Below are 20,614 nucleotides of genomic sequence, written 5' to 3'. Positions count from 1 at the left end.
ATTCATAAAGTCTTTATTATAAAATTTTTAACTTATTTTTAACGTGTGTTTGTATATTTAAGTTATATTAAACTTCTCATCAAAAAAAAAAAAAAAAAAAAAGTTATATTAAACTTTGTATATTATAGATTAAAATACTAATAGTATTTTATTAAAAAAATATATTAATGCATTGTCATCAACTTAACAAATAATTTCAAATATAAATGTTCAACGTCAAATCTAACATTGAATTTTTTTTTGAGGGAAATACAAAGTACCTTGGTCTCGTATTGTCTCTCTGAAGATTAAATTATATCTCAGATAAAAAAAAATTACAAGCTTGGTTAGTCATTAAACAACACTTTGCCATTTATTTATTTTTAAGGAGTCACAATTGATAAGACTATAAGAGTATGACCGGCTTATAAGAAAGAAAAAAAAAAAAGTAGTACGTAACGAACTCAACCAAAAAGGTATTACAAATGTATTTGTAAAGTAATTGGCAATAAAAGGAATATATGTAAAAGGTTTTAAATAATAAATAATGAGAGAGAAACAAAATTGCTTTTAATTAAGTGAATGAAGTGTAAGTCAATTAGTATTTAATGCTATTTTTTTAACCATTAGATAAATTGCAAATCTATGGTCTACAAATGGTGTTAAGTTACACTAGGATAACTTAAACCCATCTCTATTTATTTCGTTTGAAGAAATGACAGCATTAGGAAGTACAAAACATCTATTTACTCTAATTGCTTCTGTATATAAACGCCCCAAAATATGATAAGAATATTGATTAAATATATTCAAATACAAAATCTGTTCAACGAAAAACTCCTCTCCTCTTTGCTGTTAAAATGCGGAGTTCACAAGTCCCATTAGCTAAATCTGAAAGAATATTGCAAAAGTTGAATAACAAATAAGAAACACTAGAACAAGAATGCATGGCATAAATGAGGAAAATCTCTAATATGCTCTTAGGAAGAAAAAGAAGAAGAAAAGAAATCATGAGATGAGCCACAAGTGAGAACCTAGATGGTATTATAACCCAAACTCAGACAATATATCACTTGACCTTACCTCAGAAATAGAATATGGGAAGGAAAGGGTTAGAGAAATGTATTGTCATCTCATGCATAAATAAAACCATGCATGTTTTAGTGAGGTCAAGGGAACTCAACAAAGTGAATATTCTTATTATTATTTTCATTAGCTACTTCAAATATGATAGGATAATATCGTCAGAATAAAGTCTTTTCCAGTTCTTTTTGGTAATTTGCACCAAAAAAAAAAAATTTAGACTAATACTATACACAAATTTTACCAAACGTTTTAATATAATTTTTAAAATTGTGTTTTCTAAACGCACATTTTAAAAACGCTATTTTTAAAAACGCTTATTTTCGAACAGCTTATCCAAACAGACCCTATATCACTTGACCTTGCCTCAAAGATAGAATATGGGAAGGAAAGGGTTAGAGACATGTATTGTTATCCTTATTAGTTCAAAGCATAAATAAAACCATGCATGTTTTAGTGAGGTCAAGGGAACTCAGCAAAGCATAAAGTTGGAGAAGGAGATTCGCATGAGTATCTGGTGGAGGATGGGGAAATCAGGTCAGGTGGTGTGGCTGCGAGGAAGGGATGCAAGAGCTGAGTGGCCTTCTCAAATTACTGAAATAGAAGAAATAGAAATTTTGTACAGGATTAATCAAATTTAAAATACAGATACAGAGAGAGAAAGAGAGAGCGTATGTGAGAATGTTAAACGTAGACATAACAAAATTAGAGCCTTTTAGAATCTCAACCAAAATCCTCAACATGGTTCATATTTTTGGATATGAACTTTTCTTTTTCTGTGAACAACTGTACATGCAAAATGATCCTGGGCACAGGTTTGATTGTTATTCCCTTGCCCTGTTGTCTTATGAATCATAACTATCTAAGCGTAGCTTTCCATCTGCTTTGTCTGTTCATTTGCTATTTCTGTTCTGTGTACATTGGACTCTAAATCTGGTAACCCAAGTTCAAATCTTGGTGGGACGGTACCATACATTTTCTTGTTAAAATAAAGTATTTGTACAGTAGCTTCAATGCAGTCACAGCTAGACACCTTGTAGTCATTGTAGTTTCAGATTCTTACAGTACGACTACTTATCATCATTGACACATTGGATTAACTAAAATGTTATTTTTGATGCCATTATCTCTTTGATTATCATGGTATCTTGTGTTTAAATGTTCATTTTTTAATGTTTTTTTGTTGACAGGGATGAGATTAGTGTTCTTTTTGCAATGGTTGCAATTTCCAGCTTGGTTAGACAGAGGCCACACTTTTGCTGCTTGTGGTTTGTGCAATTATCTAATCTCTAATAAACAGAGAAATATGTTTTTAAGTAATTATATAGTCCCTACATAGACTTCTTGGTTTGTTTGGATTGTTTATTTAGAATCATTGCGGATATGGTTGTGTAATTCTATAGTTCTAAATAAACAATCCAAACAAACCAAGAAGTCTATGTAGGGACTATATAATTACACAACCATATCCATAATGATTATGATTGACATGAATGTTTCGGTTTATGTTGACTGGTTTATTGTATTCTAATTTCTTCCTTCATGAAAATATTTTTATGTTAATAGCTGTTGATTTTGATGTTCTTGCTCATGATGTAGCCAATTCCTTAAGTCTGTAAGTTTTACTGTGAAATAATTTATGGAAAACTGCCTTATATAGAAGACAAGTTGATATAAAAATAATGATTCAAGGTCTCATATGCAAGTTCAGGACTAAAGTTCATGTGAATATGTTGCCATTTATAAGACCACTCACATTCAAGCACAACAACAACAATGACAACAAGACTTTATTGTGTCTCCTTGTAGAAAGATACAGATTTAGACACATAATGATGTACATGGAAGAGTATATGCATACAAAAGAAAAATGTAAGTGCATAAGTAGTGAAAACTGAATACGAGGTAGTCAAACATGGAAATTAACATATAACTAGTTATGAGATTTTGTTTGGCAGACCTCATCATGCCAGATTTCAAAAGCTTCATCATCATTTTCATAAACACTAATCCATAGTCTGTTGGCTGGCAATCCAAATCTATAAGCAAATTAGCATGTAATTAGTAAGTTTCTTGCCTAGCAAAACAAAATACAAGGACAAAATATACTAAATATTCTTCTTTTTTTATCAAAAAAATAATAAGTAAATTACCATAGACTCCCTCCCTTTCTCTAGCAAGCATGTACACGCATGCAAGTAGCCTGGATAATGTTTTTGTTGCCTTCAGCCTAACAACTAGAACTTTTGCTTCAAGCAAGAGCACAATGTATAAATATAAAATTAATGGCCCAATTACAGCACAAAACTCCATGCTTACTCTATGGTTGAGAGCTTCCACGCCCATTTAATTGCTTGCTTCTTGAATTCGTCTCCAAAACTGAAGTTTCCAAGCATCTCAAAGAATGTATGATGTCGAGCTGTTCGCCCTACATTCTCCACATCATTGGTACGTATGCACCTTTGTGCAATTGTAGCACGAGTTACCTCTCAGGGAACCTGAACATGATATTCAGAAGTTGTGAAAAAAATTAAATTAATTAAAAAGCACTATTCTAGAGTCTTTCATGCCATCTAAAGCATATTCTTAGAGTTAATTCACCTTCTGAGATTATGCCTTTATTTATGATTTCACTGGAAATATTTAATAAACGCATTCTTGCAATTGTAAGTGAACTGTTGATCATCTGGCACTAGAGAAGCACTTGGAAGAACCTTGTGACCATGGGAAGCAAACTAAGAAATCGACGGCAAATAGAATCCCCACTTACAGGGAGATCCTTAGATGTATCCCCCATCAGTTCCTCACTCATGGGCTCTATTGATGCTGAAAATTCATATGGTAAATTCCATAATCTTGAAGTCAAACTGAAGGAGAATTTATAAGCTCTTAATAAAAGGTTATACACTTAAATACAGAAACCTGATGTACTGCTCATGCTGAATTGCATGCGACGTGCTTCTTTTAGATCACAATGACCACTGGGAAAAATACTAGGAGAAAAAAGGGTAATGGTTTTGTAAAAAGATCTGCATAATCCCAAAGATCATTATTTCCTGAAGAGCATATCACAATGGTTCAAACTTCACATCAATATTTTTATAATGTAGCATAGCAAATTATTTAAAGTGAAAGAATTATATAGCGTAAAAGTACATTCGTAAGAATCAAGCAAGGAAAGTGCAGATACACTATTAATAGAGAGAAATTCTACGAAGACTATAAAGTAAGGCCACATGATTTGCATCCTAAGTGTCACGGCCATGCCAACTCTTAATGCAATGACAGAAGTCACTCAAGAAACATAACAAGGCAGTTCATAGGAAAATGTTTCAGAATTGTCTGTAAAAGTGTTAAAAGAACAGGAAAATGAAAGTTAAACTGAAGAAACAGAAAGTGTTAAAAGAACAGAAACAAAGCAAAGCCTTCAGCTCGAAAATCTCCATAATCCAATGGGAGCTATTGAAGATAGAAAACCTAATGATACAACAGGAAAATGACAGAAAAAATTTATACTTTAAATCCTATTTATATTCCTAGTAACTTAGTAGTAAGTCCTATCAAACAAGTGTAATCCTTAAAAATTTCACCCCTTCATTATTAGGCTGCAGACTGCTAAACCCAAGTAACTTCCCAAAACAGTAAAACTAAGCCCCAGCAACCCCCCCCCCCCCCCCCCCCAAAAACAAAAAAGCTCACAAAATTTCTCTTCAGCTTCTTTTCAGATTTTCATTCATCCTTCAAAGTCCAAACTAAGAATCTGGGTTTTTTTATTCTATTATGAATATATTCATTAACTACTTCTCCATAAATTTATAGTGGGAACAATAGAAAGTTTACATAAGAGAAATCCAATCTTAACAAACATTGGCATAGCATAACATTTGTAGAGCAATGATTTCAAAATATGGACAAAAGACAAAATTTTGGAAAAAAAATGGTATTATTAAAGAACTAAAAAGAGCACAAAACTCTTTTGAGTGAACAAGCAATTCACAGTTTCTGGTCAAGTGGGTCTGCCACGAATGCATCAAATTGAAGCTGAAAGCTCAGTTGTTACATTGAAAAGCTGTAATTGGAATTGTATATAATCGAAGTAAGAGAATAATAAAAGCAGAGTTGGAGAAGAAAGTACCAGTCGAAAGCGCAAGTTTTCTGTTGGGAAATGGGATGAGAGTCTTGCTTCCATGGCTGCTGTGCAGGGAGTGTGGGAGCTTCAGGCTTTTCATGGCTCTCTCTCTCTGGTTTTTGGTTTTGATTCTCAAATGGGCGTTTATATACGTTGGTGTGGCACCAGCGGATAAGGCCATTTTGAGAGGTTCACATTTTTAGAGCTAATTCAAACTCACCCATATAGACGGAGAATTAGAGCTAATACAAACTTACCCACATAGACAGAGAGAAAGAAAGCTAGTTAGGGAATGTCTATTTTTTCTTTAATTTTCTGTTTTTAAAAATAATATTTTATTTTTTAAACTAAAATATTTGTTTGGCAACTCAAAATATATAGAAAACAAAAATTGTTCTTGTGAAGGAAACTGAAAGCATTAAAGAAAAAAAAAAACTGTTTTCAATTTCTAATTTTCAAAAATCAATGAAAACATGAATTTAATTTAATAAATTTGTCTCATTTAAAGTTAGCATTAAAGTCCAAATCCTAGTAACAATATATTTTAGTATTTTCTATTTTTTTCTTCAAAAAACTATCTTTTTAATTTCAACTAACCAAACATGTTTTTTATTTCAAAAATACAAGAAAATTTTTTTTTCTTTATATTCGCAAAAACAAGTTTTTGAAAATTAAAAGCAAAAACTATTACCAAACATAACCTTAAATTGCTAAAATTTAATACAATTGCACCAAGGTGGACCGAAATAGATTGAATGAACGAAACCAGACCAAAGTGGACTAAAGGGGACCCAAATAGGCAGAAATGCAAAATAGACCAAATTGGACCGAAATAGATATGAGAACATGTCATACAATGTTGGACCATTAGAGAGAGCATATAACCAACAAATGCATCTAAATATAATTTAACATTTAATTCCTAAGTGAAACCTAGTCCTCAACACCCACAAGATTAAAATGAATCTCAAAATTGTTATTCAATTGATGATGCTTTGCCCTTTAAATTGAAGTGTTTATATTTACTTATATATTTTAGGAAAGAAACAATAAATCCAAAAAAATAACTAAAAATACATTTTTTATTTTAAAAGAAACTCAACACTATATTGTTTTTCATGAAAATACATAAAAATGAAAAATTACATGATTTTTTTCCCAGTTAAAATCTAACAAATTATACTGCTTTCATGTGTGTATATTATGCAGTGACAATAATGAGGTATATGAGAGAAAATATTGTGATATCCAAACATTTAAGACATATGGTAGAGAATCATAATGCCTACAACATCTACTACTACAATTAGTTATCAAATACATTTAATTATTTTTTTTTGTCTTGTTTATTCATATCTCATATAAGTTCTTTCATAATCTTCCAGGTCAATAGTAAAAATGTTTACGCAAGAAAATCTACTTATATAACAAAGGCTACAAACTGTAAGTTGTCTCTCGTGCACTAGTAGTTCCAGTACGAAGTCCTTGTGTCATCAACAAACAAATGGAAGTCCCCTTGTTATACACAAACAAATAGTACCAACAAGTCCTGAAAACCCAGCAAATTGAGCCCAAGCATTATAACATGTCTGACAAGATTAGAAATGAGAGGAGAAAAGAAAGGACCCTCAGAATACAATTATTGAATCAAGGGCACCCCCAAATAAGAGTAAAACCAATTAACTAACCACTAAACAAACATAGCTTCTAATTCATTTCAATGTAGCCTTATATCACTCTATGGAAAAATTATTATATATCTCATAAGGATTCTAAAGAAGCCGTCTATTAGGGACTACAGAAATTACACAACCATATCCATGTAAATTATTTGGTTTATTTAGAATTATTATGGCATTTTATATGTAATTATATAGTCCCTGATGAAGGACTTAAAATTCATCGTTTATCTAGACAGATGGCTTCATTAGAATCATTATGGATATGGATGTGTAATTCGGTAGTCCCTAATTCTAGTCCCCATGACCGATGCATGACATAAAAGACCCAACTTGCAAGAGAACTTGGATTTCTTCGCAATCTCCCTAGCAGTATGTGTCTCTTGCATACTTTTGCCACACGCATTAAAAGTAGTTCCAGTCCAGGATCCAATACTACCCTAAATTCTTGTACTTCGTCAAACAGTCGTTCATTCATCCTATACTTCTCTAAAGATGACTGTTAAAAGTCACGCAGGTCCATTTGTTGACTTGGATTATCTACAAGAGCCCAAGCATGTTGTCAATGTGTCTCGGGCGACCAAAAACACCAGTCAATCTAATGTGTCTCGGGCGACCAAAAACAACAGTCAATCTCCATTTGAATCCATATCTAATGTTTGCAAAAATTGCATTAATTAAGACTGTTGGGGTCTCCAAGTTGCATTCTTCACGCCACCAATTAGGATGGAACTATATGATGAATCTTGACAATGAAAAATGAGGAATGATACGGTTTTGTATCATAAACCAAAGCATTAGAACATGTCTAGAGAAGATCAGAAATGAGAGAAGAAAAGAAAGGGGCCTCAGAATACAATTACTGAATCAGGGGAGCCCCCAAACGTGGATCAAATATCTAACACGTGGGGTAAAATGAGATGAACAAATTTAAATTTATAAACAATTCAATGCGGTAATCATAAAATAAAAACATCTGCAAAACTATTAACTAAACACTCAAGGAATTTGCTACATCTCGATCAAGACACGAGCATTAAAGTCAAGATATTTACATAAAAATCTTTTCAGGTAGGTAGAAATTAGAATACAATAAACCGAAATATTCATGCCAATCATAATCATAATTGTCAACCAAGTCTAGAATATAGATATCCATATTGATTCTAAATACAAACCCAAGAGTTAAACTCCTTCAATTGGGACTACAAAGATTACACATCGATATCCATAATGATTCCCATCTATCTAAGTAAGTGACGAAGTTAAGTCCCTCCTTAGGGACAATATAATTACACAAAACATACCATAGAGATCTAAATAAACAAAATAGTTTTAATTTTCCATGGACTGCATAATTACACATTCACAAACAACAAAAGTGTGGCCTCCATCTAAGCATTCTGGAAACAACCTTTTTTCATAAACAAAAAACCCCTGTTGACAAATTGACAAATAACATTAAAAGTACTGCATAATCAAAATTAAAAAAAAAAAATCAAAAGGAATATTTGAACACATAATACCATGATAATCAAAGAGTTAATGGCATTGAAAATAACATTTTTATTAGTACTTTGTGTCAACGGTGGAAAATTTGTCCTAATTACTAAAAATCTCAAACTACAATAACTACTGTACAATTAGTTTTAGTCTAAGAAGAAATAAATATGATGGATTTACCATACACTTTACACCATAAACAAATTTTTTGAATTTAAAATTTTGAATAAGAAAGAAACATCAATTAACTAATCATATCACGTATAAGATTCTCAAAAAAAGAAAATTATATAAAGTATATTACTCCAAAAATAAAAGAGTGAAGAAAAAATTCATCTCTCTTGTTAGTTTTGTTCCTTATAAACTGATCTTCACCTAAGCAAAATAATGTAATCATTTGCTTAAGGGAGGACCAAGAGATGCTTAGTTCATCCATACTCTTAATCAATTCTAACCTTCCAACTCATAACCCCAAAAAACACAAAACCAAAGTAAAAATTCCCATGTTTGCAGTTTTCCTAAAATCAACAAACAAATCAACTTTTTTCTCTCTCGTCTACATATACAACAGAAATTCCAACAAGGATAGACAATGATATAGGAGCATCTAAAAGCCCAAAGCAAATAAGGCCGAAGGCCAATTGCACCATTTTGCTCAAGACTGTTAACTATCATAAGACTTATTTTTTTTATTGATCTACGTTCCGTTCCTATTATTATTATGGATTCAAAACTTTATAATGTCATGTGACTCAGGAATTAGGGTTGAGTATGGCAACCTCATATCTATGTGAAATTATATACATATAACACCCATAAACCTAATAATCCCCCATGGGGAGGTGACCACCAATGCTCAATTTATTCCCATCAGTTAAGTTAATACTACTCATCCACCTTACAATGCAACCCAAAAAATAGAAGACCAAACGTATCTGCAATGCATTAGAAGTCCAGTAGCTCTTTAAGCATGTAAAAACCAGTATGCAAAAAAGTTTATACAACTTTCTTTCTATTGGAACAAAGAATACCTGTTTATAAATTGATATGGTAGTAGTGCGAGGCATTACCTAGCCTTCATTTGTTTCCAAAGCTACAAACCTAAAAAAATTAGATGGCACAGTAAACAAATATTCAATGAAAAAAGAAAGGTCTCTAAAAAAAATATTGAATTTCAAACTATATGTAGTTTTGGTTAACAAATTTATGACAAAACTTAAAAACTAATTTTCAGGCATCTAAACAAAGTACTTTACTTGTAGGCAGCTTTACAGCCATAAGGTTCCCTTTCTAACAGGCTGGACAGGCTGCATTTAAAATTTTTTTTCCCTTTCTCATGAAATCCCGTATAACTCCATCTACAAGTGACATGTAGATTCCAAGGAACCTCCCATGCAGTCTATCTTCAACCTCAAAGTGGAAGGGAATCTAATTCAGTGACATGTAGATTTCTTATATGGTTTCATTGAGTTAGATTCCTTCCACTCTGAGGTTGAAGACAAACTGAATGGGAAATTTCCAGGCATCTACATGTCACTTGTAGATGGAGTTATACGGGATTTCTTGAGAGGGGAAAAAAAAAAAAATAAATTAAATGCAGCCTATCCGGCCTGCTAGAAAAGGAACCTTATGGCTGTAAAGCTACCTACAAGTAAAGTACTTTGTTTAGATGCCTGAAAATTAGTTTTATGTTTTAACATAAATTTGTTAACCAAAGCTACATATAGTTTGAAATTCAATATTTTTTTTTTTAGAGACTATTCTTTTTTCATTGAATATTTGCTTACTGTGCCATCTAATATTTTTAGGTTTCTAGCTTTGGTTGATCCACCAATTCTCATGTTTGCATGAACTGGTGCTCCAAAGCCAATGGAAAAATCTTGTTTTCTGGAAAAAGAACGTAAAATAATTAGAACTCACATTTAGGGAGAAGCGAACAATAGTAAAAATTTCTGTTTAACATCCAGCACAAGAAAAGGGTATTACCTCTCTGAAATCATCTTCTCCAAATTTTACAGATGGTCCACCACAAATGGAGAGTATATTTTTAGTATCCATCTGTTATTCATCAATAGTTACAAGAGGCACAAGTAACAAATATAAGGAACACAATTCTAGAACTAACAAGCTGTCTATTTAACTGTATAAAATTCATATTCCCACAGCTCCCAGAAAAACTACATATATTTCAAAATATTTACAAACTATTTTCAGCAATTTCATGTGGCAAGAACCTGGCATAACACCTAGTTCTGCAGGAATTGTCAATTCCCAATGCAATTGAGTGTTCCTTTTGCCTATGAGGCTATGACTCACTAGATATAATTGCATAAAATGGAAACAAATATAGGAGAAAAATAGATAGTTTTAGATCCAGCATACCTGAATGAGATCACCATGAGGACTCTTCCAAGCTCCTCTATCGGGAACACTCACTATCTGACAAAGAAAACATTTAGTCAACATATATATAGCCTAATATAATATCATACCATACATAATCAAACAAGCAAATTCTCAAAGCTTCGGAACTGACATCTTCATTGTATTAGAAACATGTTCCTCATGTTAAGGACATCTTCAGAGGTGAAAATGCTTGTTTTTGTTTTATATGCAAGTTACAAACAAACCCAATGAGTATTAAATACAATCAAGTTTAAGAACTCACCACTATTTTCAATAAGCTTTGATGTATTCAACCTCTGAGAGAGCCGCTGATAATCTGGAAGCAAAGACTGAGGCAAGAAAACAGATGCAAATGAAAATTGAATCAAAGCAACCAACACATGCATAAACAAAATAACACAACAATTAATATATTACTACAAAATAGAGGTAATTAAAGCAAAGGTTGGGTGGAGATAGTGTAGCAAAGAGACAGGGAAATAACTCATTGTAAGAACTCACAAAGCCCTACACAAAACCAATCCAAAAAGCCAAACAAACAAACAAAAAAAAAAAAGAAAAAACCAGTTTCTGAGCTTTACCCAATTCTGTTCCATCTAAAGTTGGATTAAAAAATTTTAAAAATCTTCAATGAGGGACACATTTAAGTTGTCCTTAACCGGAAAAGAGTATTAAATCCAATGGAAAAGCCTGCATAAAAAAAATATTTCAACATGAGTTTCAGTCTTGTTGAGGATCTATAGCCTACTCCAATGTTTTGGGACTAGGGCTTTATATCAACAGTCAAAATCTGTTTTACCATTGCTAAATCATATGACCTTACATCTTTTGCTCAAGATGTACCAACAAATTGAAATTGGTCTGTCTTATCACTCACAGTGTGTTCAAGGTGACATTATGTTATCAAAAAAATGATTTTATCAATCAATATTTGCAAATCATATACCTTCACATGTCATTTTGTTGCTGAACTAAAATGCATCATCTTTCAGGCAACCTGATATATATAGAATCTTATTATTATTATTTTTGAAGACCCCAAATTTAAAACCATAACCTACTAGCTACTAGCGCAGATCTTTTTTTATTTCAGAATTGAAATCACCCTTAGACTTGAGTTGCATTCTAAATTGTTATCCCTTTACTCTTTATGACCAACACCAAAAAAGGTTATGACAAGGAAAATTTTCTGGACATCAATGATAACTATTACACAGCATTGGATAAACACAGCTTGTTAATGCCATGTGTTTGTAAAATATGGCTAGAACAAGATTATAATAAAAATCCCAAAATAAAAGCATGAGCGTGTTAAATAAATGCCTGATAAACAGTTAACAGGTGACAGAAAATTCATTGACATAAAATTCATATGCAAGGAAGAATGATCACCTATATCCTCTTTAGTAAAAAGCTTCCGAAAAGCAGGCTGCAGCAATGGAAACATCAGCTAAGTCCATGACATCGATGTAGTCTCGGACCTGTTTAACACAAAAACATTTGATATTTTGTAAACGCAAAAAATTTGTCAATTTAATTGAATTTTCTGTAATGACAGAAAGTCAAATGCTACTGCCACAGTTATAAAGGATTATAAGTGGAATACAAAACTAGAAACAGTCTATATGTCAAAAAGGTCCATGAGATGGGACTAATGGATAGTACTGAAAAACTAGGGAAATTCCTATCCACTACTACTCAACAATATTTATGCAAAAAAGAACATACCGCACTACCATCCTTCGTGGGATAATCATGACCATACACGCTAAGCTCAGGCAATCTGCCAACAGCTACTTGCTGTATATATGGCCTTTGGATATTCACCAATTCTACCACTCTCATGAGCTCCAACAGGTTTGAAGTATCTGAGACATATAATTTTCCAATCTAGCTCCGCCTTCTGAATATCTCAAGCAATTTCTTCAGGGAAAAGCTATAACTATAGAATATATTATAAGTTAGGAAAGAAAAGAAACTGCACTCCTATGAACACAAGAAACAGCAACTGGGATTATGCAACTTCAAAGACGAATCCTATGTGTGGTATTGCCCAAAATAAACATTACTAAGCACCCAGTGATGTATACCTTGGTCCGCCCATAAGGATTCATAGGTTTCAATTTGAAATCCTCAACACGGTATTTTTTCAGGTTGACCATAAACCGTTGCAGAAGATGAGAAAACCATCTATTTGGCCACAGGATAACATTACTTGTGTCAGTAGTGGGCAGAGCATGCCAACATGTGATGTAATCAATAAAAAAATGGTTCACATTCTAAGACTAAACAATTCTCTGTTAAAGATTCAACTGGAACTTGAATGCTACAACTACTTTCGACAAACAAATAGTAATTAGACTTTTTCACGATTCGATAGTTACAATGGTGGGTGATTTACAAGGCCCATGGCGACAAAAGAATTAGACATCGAACATAAAAACTTCACAATTTAGCAGTAAGACACCAAAAAGACCAACGTCGCTTCCATAAATATACAGCTACATATACAAATCATAGTTTATGCAGTTATGAATTGAAAAAGAAATATACTGGTATCAAAGATTTAGCAAAATCAAGTACGAATAAAATGAACATTTATTGCTTAACTCAACAGCCAAAAATTCTTTAAGACATAGATTATTGTTAATTCACTTCCAAACCATTTGTTACAAGCGCAAGATTCAAAGACAAAATCAATTGAGTTTAAGAAATTAAATCGCGGACATACCTTTTTGCAATCATATTTTGCCATAACCCCATAAAGATTAATAGTGTGAATCAAATTGTTATTGAAAGAATGGCGAGGGTTTGCAACACTCTCCCCAACAGCTTTTAGACCAGCAAAATGGATCAAAACATCAAATCTGTCTCAAACAAAGCCAATGGCACCAACCACTTCGGAGAGCTAAGTTCTGAAAAGAATGACACAAATGGACAAAAACAAGAAATCAAAACATTACCCAAGAAATTATTTTTTAGCAAGGACCGAAAAATAAAATTAATTAAAGAAGGGCAAATCTTTGACAATGAAATCAGAAGGAAGAGGGAGAAAATAACTGACCCTCAGTAAATCTTTCATTAAAAATTACGTAAAATTATTCGGTCGAGTCGGATCGTCGAACCGGATCCAACAAAACTAAGACTTCCCAATATTTTGAAACTTGAGGAAGCTGAAGAGTGAAGAGAATTGAGTAGAGAGATTGGACTGAAATACATCTCTGTCCTACCATTTCAACTACACGTGATTTGTCTTCTTTTGAGACTTTGAAGAAGAGTCAGCCTCGGCATCATGACTTTGCTTAAATTCTCTTTAAACCGCTCTGACCACCTTTTTTCATCTCTTTCCCGTCCTATGCTTCAACCCTCCATCTTCAGTTTTTGAGTTTAAGAGACACAAGAGCCACCGTTTAAAGCAAAAAGATAAACGGAAGGAGTAAGCTCTATATGAGTTGTCCTGTAAACGGAAAGAGCCCAATATTTCAGTTTTTACTATTTTAATGAGTTGTCCTGTAAATATCACTTTATATGGCTCTAGAAGTAAGCTCTATATGGCTCTAGGAGGTACAGACAAAACATTAAAAAAGAAAAAAGAGACACTCACATTAATACAGCCTACTCCCAGTTTTTTCAACGGTGGCTGATGCGGAACAACTCATTAATGGGAAGGGTTAAAAGAAAAAAACATGTCAGTATTTTTTTTTTAATTTAGTAGAAAGGGCTTTGCAAGGTAGAGTGGGATATGTGTCCATGCAACGAAATTTACAAGATGAAAATTACAACTGTGTTAGGATACAGTAAATTATCACAAAAAGTTTCAATAGTTGTGGTATCAAATCTTTCACTAAGATTTACCGTAACTAAAAATAAATAATATTATAAAAATATTGTCACATTTTTTTATATTTTTGAACCTTTTAAATTAGTGTTATTTTTTTAAAAAAAAATAATGGTATTGATACAATATTTTTATAACAATTTCATAATAAATTTTACACAATAAATTATTACTAGTTTTCATTTGAAACTACTAGTAACATTATTATTTTTTATCTACTATTAACAACTTGTTATATAAATTTTATTATGAAATTTTTATAAAAATATTGTGTCAATAACTTGTATTAAGAAAAATAATTAAAACAAAAAATTCTCTTTTTTTAATATATATATATCTTCTTTTTTTTGTATTTATAACTCAACCTTATAAAAATAATACTAATCAAACATTCAGTTTTTTTAAATAATATTTTATAACAAATTTTACAAAACACCCAATTTTTTCAAAAAAGGAAATTTCATATTACACTTTTTGGAAAACCACACTTTTTTTAAGTACCATTAAAAAAAAGCTGAACCATTTCAACTACACGTAATTTCTCTTCTGTTGAGACTTTGAAGAAGAGTCAGCCTCAACACTTGTGTCAGGCGGCATCATGACTTTGCTTAAATTCTCTTTAAACCATTCTGACCATCTTTTTTCAACTCTTTCCCGTCCAATGCTTAAACCCTTCGGATGTGTTTGGATAGAACTTATTTTGTTAAAATTGAAAACACTGTAACAAAATAATTTTTAAATATGTGAATAGTATCATGGGACCTATTTTTAATGAAAAAATTGATAAAAAATAAAATTTATGGATCTGTAAACAGTGCACGAATGCACTGTTTATGAAAAACTGGTCAAATATTGCGGCTACGGTTCATGTACAGTACATAAACAGTAACCTCTTATGAGGTGAAAAACGCGTAAAAAAAAAAATGCAAAAATAAAAACGCAACGCAATAGACGTGAACCCAAACACACACTCCGTCCTCATTTTTTGAGTTGGAGAGACTTCAAGAACCTCCGTTTAAAACAAAAGAGGAGATACGGAAGGAAAATTGAGAGTTTAAAAAAAGTGGGAGCCACCGTTTAAAACCCTTCTTTTTTCTTTTTTAATGTTTTGTCTCTACCTCTTAGAGCCATGTAGAGCTTCCTTTTACAGATATTGGAACGTGTGTGTGGCTATGAGACTGAAAAGTATAAGTAAAATGAATGGTTAAGAGCATTTGTAACAGTGGAGCTAAATAATTATAATGTTATTTTAACTCCATCATTATATCAAAAAAAGCCAGGTAATAGTGGAGGCATATGTATATATTTAAGCTGAACTGCTATAGTGCACATGTATCTTTAAATGTGTACTGTAACACACATCTAAAAAAAAATAATTATTTATTCACCCCGAATTAAAATAATATTACTTTGCTTATTTTTTTTTCTTTCCTTTTATCTCACCGTATTCTCTCTCAGTCACTCCTCTCTGAGTCACTCAAGCTCCCAAAGCTCTCATCTTTCATCTCTCACTTTATCTCAAGCTCTCTCAAGCTCTCATCTCTCAGTTTACCGCCGCCTCAGCCCACGCCGTCCTAGCCGCCGATCGCCTCAGCTCACGCTGTCCTAGCCGCCGATCGCCTCACCCCACGCCGTCCCAGCCGCCGATCGCCTCACCCCACGCCGTCCCAGCCGCTGTGGTTGTGGTTTTGTTTTTGTTTTTTTTTTTTTTTTTGTTGTTGCGGTTGCCGTGGTGGTTGTGGCCGGTGATGGTGGTGGGCTGATGGTATAGGTGCCGTCCCAGCCGCTGTGGTTGTGGTTTTGTTTTTTTTTTTTCTATGTTATGTTGTGGTTGCCGTGGTGGCTGTGGCCGGTGATGGCGGTGGGTTGATGGTATAGGTGCCGTCCCAGCCGCTGTGGTTGTGGTTTTGTTTGTTTTTTTTTTTCTATGTTATGTTGTGGTTGCCGTGGTGGCTGTGGCCGGTGATGGTGGTGGGCTGATGGTGTAGGGGGTTGTGGCGGTGCTGTGATTTTTTTTGGTTGCAGATATATTATTTTATATTATTTTATTGTAAAAGATATATTATTTTAGTGTAGAGGATATATTATTTTATTGTGATGTTTATATTATTTTATTGTATTGAAAATTAAAATAGATTCACTGCTATAGCATGTCTATAGGTAAAATAGATAAAGTAACTTTTGATAGAGTTAAAAAGCTAAGTTTTTAGCTCCACTACTGTGGATGCTATTAAAAAATCTACTCCTAGTTCTCAAGAAAGAAATGCGTGGTACAGGCACCAGTGAGATAGTAAAAGAAGCATAAGTGACATTTACAGGACAACCCATTAAAATAGTAAAAAAAGCGCAGTGACTTACGTGGAACAACTCATTAAAATGGGAAGGGTTAAAAAAATAAATAAATAAAAAAACCATGTCAGTACTTTTTTTTTTTTTTTTGGGTAGAAAGGGCTTTAGCGGTTTAGCTAAGAATATTCAAGTTTTATATGTTTGGTAGGTATTATTTCTTTAGGTTTTTTTTTTTTTTTTTAAGATTTTGTCAAGTAGATTTTTTCTCCTAAGATGAAAGTGCATTTTTAATTAAGTAGTCATATAACTGAATTTTAAAAGAAAAATCTAAAAAATAGCACATATAATACTGTATCTAAGATTTTTCCTTTTATATATATATAAATAGTTATAACCTGAAACGGTATGCAATAGTATATCGAAATAGGTTGGTATCAAAACATTCCATTGTAATAAACAAATCAAAATGAGTTCCGAAACATTGGTTTTTTTAAAAAAATATATTTTTAATAAATATAATTTAAATTATGTTTCTTTTAGTGCTTTAGCCTCCAAAAAAAGCTATTTAAAAAAAAAAAAAAATTGGACCCTTTAATTCTAATATTCATGAGATTGAAACATTAAAGAAAAATTTTATCTCAAAACACACACACACACACACATATATATATATATATATATATATTAAATAGATAAAATTAGTGGCATAGTCATTTATGTTTTTGCAAAAAACTTATATATTTAATCTTTTGTAAATATACCACCGTACACTCTTTATGCAACGTCACTTTACAAATACAACTGTTTGTAAGGTGTAAGGGGCAAAGATTGGGGTTCAAATTTTTTGGAGGGAGTTTCATACACATATATGTACATTTAAATTAGTCTAGAGTAGAATTTCTATTTTGTATTAAAAAAAAAAATCTCTTTTAAACATTTATGGCTTCATTAATTGGATTGGGAAAAATTATTAGCTACTCTTAAAGTACCATAAATACATACTCCCTCATCTCACATGAATTGTGGGTTCCATCATGAATTTAATTTGTGGGACCCACCATTTATGTAAGAGGAGGGAGTGTGTATTTATAGTACTCCAGAAGTATACAACAATTTCCCTTGGATTAGATATAGAATTTTACTTAAAATGAGCATAGCAGCAATAAATATTGCGCTTCAGTTTTTAAATAATATATAAATACTCCTAAATTTACGGAGAGTAGAGAAAAGTAACATCAAGTTTTAAATTTCTTGTTATCACCCGTCCACAACCTACAAAATAACATTTGGAGACAACCGACAAAGATAACACACCAAAAACTAAAGGATAATAAATATACTTTTTTTTTTTTTTTGATTGTGATGACAAATATACATGAAATATGGTTAATATTTTTGTACATTGAGTTTATACTAAGGGCACTACCCTAGAAGCAGAGTGAAAGCTAATGTTTGTTAAGAACATTTCCATCAAGTGTGCCAAATGTCAAATATTTGACATTTGGCACACCAAAATTGGCACACCAAAAAAAGGATTTATGAGGTGTTTCATATGCTAAAAGTTTTAGCATTTTTAACAAACTTCCTACAGTATAATTGTAGTGATAGAATTGTACTATAGCATGTTGTATAATTAAATAACAATTTTTTAATTATCTATTAAATAACAATTGTGCTGTAGCATGAGGTGTTTCAAATTAAATAACAATTTATACTATTAGAATTGTACTGTAAAATTGCTACGGTATAATTTTTTATTGCTATAGTTCAAAAGCTTGGTTTTTTATTTATTATTTTAATGTAGTATAATGTTAAAATAGAATATTTGATATATAGCATATTGTAAAATGATGTGCTAAAATTGATAAAGTAGTTTTTGATGTGATAAAATGACATTTGGCATAACACACCCAATGCTCTAAGGGCATTCTCATCAAAGGCGTTAAAAATGCTAAATGCTATTTTTTAGCATTTTTAATACCTCAAATCATAAAAACCAATCTTTATCAATGGTGTCAAATCTTAAAAATTTTAGCAACTTGCTACAGTAAGGTTTTATTACTAACACCTCACTGTAGACTTATGTTGAAGAAGTCTTCCAGCAAATATTCCTCACGTGTTATAAGGCTATCGATTACTCTTCATCCTCAAAAAAATGAAAGAAAAAGACATGGGTAAATTGTCATGCGGATGCAACATAGCACGTTTAAAAGTAATGATGGATTACTAGAGACTTCCGAATTGGGCAACGAGAATAAGCAAACCCGGGAAACTAGTAAAGTAGTCCATATTTCTTGCAATGTTCATTTAGACCTTTCACTAGCTCATCAAGGTTTGATTGGATACTATCGGGGCGAACCTGAAATTTACAGTTGAAAATGAACTTAAACAAGTTTTCAAAAGCCTGCACCAAACCAAATTTGTGAAGACATACTTGAAGAATGCCATCATCACTATGAAGACATACCGGAAGAACGCAATCATCACTGTCATCTTGTTCCATCCTAACAATTGCCCACTATATTTCCATTTTCCTCTCCTACAATTTTTTTTGCATAAGATTGTTTAACATAAATCTAACAGAAAGGAAGGCATGATGACACTTTTGAAACTTGAATGACCAATGGAAATGTTGCTTCTTCAATAGTTAATTGGACCGATCAAAATTAATTGTTCATAATGTGATTCGACATAATTTGTGAGGATGCATCTTGACCGTCAATACTTGATTTCATGATATCTTTTGAATTCAGTGGTCTGATTGAGACCCGTGTAACTTTCAGATTTATTTCATGAGATGTAATTGGAAATCATACTATCAAAATTATAGTTTTAACTGTGGAATGTGAAATACCCATTTATCCCTTGGATGATATTAAATTTGGGTTGCAAAATGAGGTCCGTACATCATAGCATAAGCCAACCAGTTGCTCGTACTTGAATTAGGGTACAAACAAAAAAGGATTGTGTTTCGTAGGCTTTATTCATTAATGTGTGAAATGGCGATGTATCATGTTGTTATTGGAGTGAGTAAATACTAGATTTTACACCATGTTTTAATTGAATTTAAACTCTTTAATTTTTTTAGGAAAATGCCTTTCATGATCAAGAAGTATTTAAAGTAAGCCAGTTTTAATCAAATTAGGACCCCCTAGGGGCAATGTTCCGTCTTCCAAAAATAACGCTGTTAGTTTCAACAAATCTGGTCTAAGGCTCTATGACTATCAGTGTCTTTGACTATTTTAATTGTCATTAATAAACATTGGATTTAAAATAAAATAAAAAAGATATGAAATGTGGAATGTGAAATACCCATTTATCACTTGGATGATATTAAATTTAGGTTGCAAAATGAGGTCCCTACATCATAGCATAAGGCAACCAGTTCCTCGTACTTGAATTAGGGTACAAACAAGGAAGGATTGTGTTTTGTTGGCTTTATTCATTAATGTGTGAAATGGCGATATGTCATGTTGTTATTAGAGTGAGTAAATACTAGATTTTACACCATGTTTTAATTGAATTTAAACTCTTTAATTTTTTTAGGAAAATGCCTTTCATGATCAGGAAGTATTTAGAGTAAGCCAGTTTTGATCAAATTAGGACCCCCTGGGGGCAGAGTTCCGTCTTCCAAAAATAACGCTGTCTGTTTCAACAAATTGGGTCTTAGGCTCTATGACTATCAATGTCTTTGACTATTTTAATTGT

The 20,614-nt window shown here is 32.2% G+C and overlaps 1 long non-coding RNA gene and 1 pseudogene across 1 annotated transcript; both read right to left on the bottom strand.

The window, feature by feature from the left end:
- Positions 1–2,259: 2,259 nt before the first annotated feature.
- On the bottom strand, positions 2,260–5,304 carry LOC115968329. Its single transcript, XR_004086732.1, has 5 exons — positions 5,198–5,304; positions 3,985–4,118; positions 3,664–3,888; positions 3,382–3,560; positions 2,260–3,101 (listed from the first exon to the last, which is right to left on the bottom strand). It is a non-coding gene; the product is annotated as an uncharacterized LOC115968329 (long non-coding RNA).
- A 5,059-nt stretch (positions 5,305–10,363) lies between these two features.
- On the bottom strand, positions 10,364–19,399 carry LOC115967197 (annotated as a pseudogene).
- Between the last annotated feature and the right edge of the window lie 1,215 nt (positions 19,400–20,614).

This window comes from Quercus lobata, chromosome 11 (assembly GCF_001633185.2).
Source record: "Quercus lobata isolate SW786 chromosome 11, ValleyOak3.0 Primary Assembly, whole genome shotgun sequence".
Taxonomy (NCBI): domain Eukaryota; kingdom Viridiplantae; phylum Streptophyta; class Magnoliopsida; order Fagales; family Fagaceae; genus Quercus; species Quercus lobata.
The sequence above is the reverse complement of the archived record's forward strand: the minus strand, read 5'-3'. Positions and strand labels throughout refer to the sequence as shown.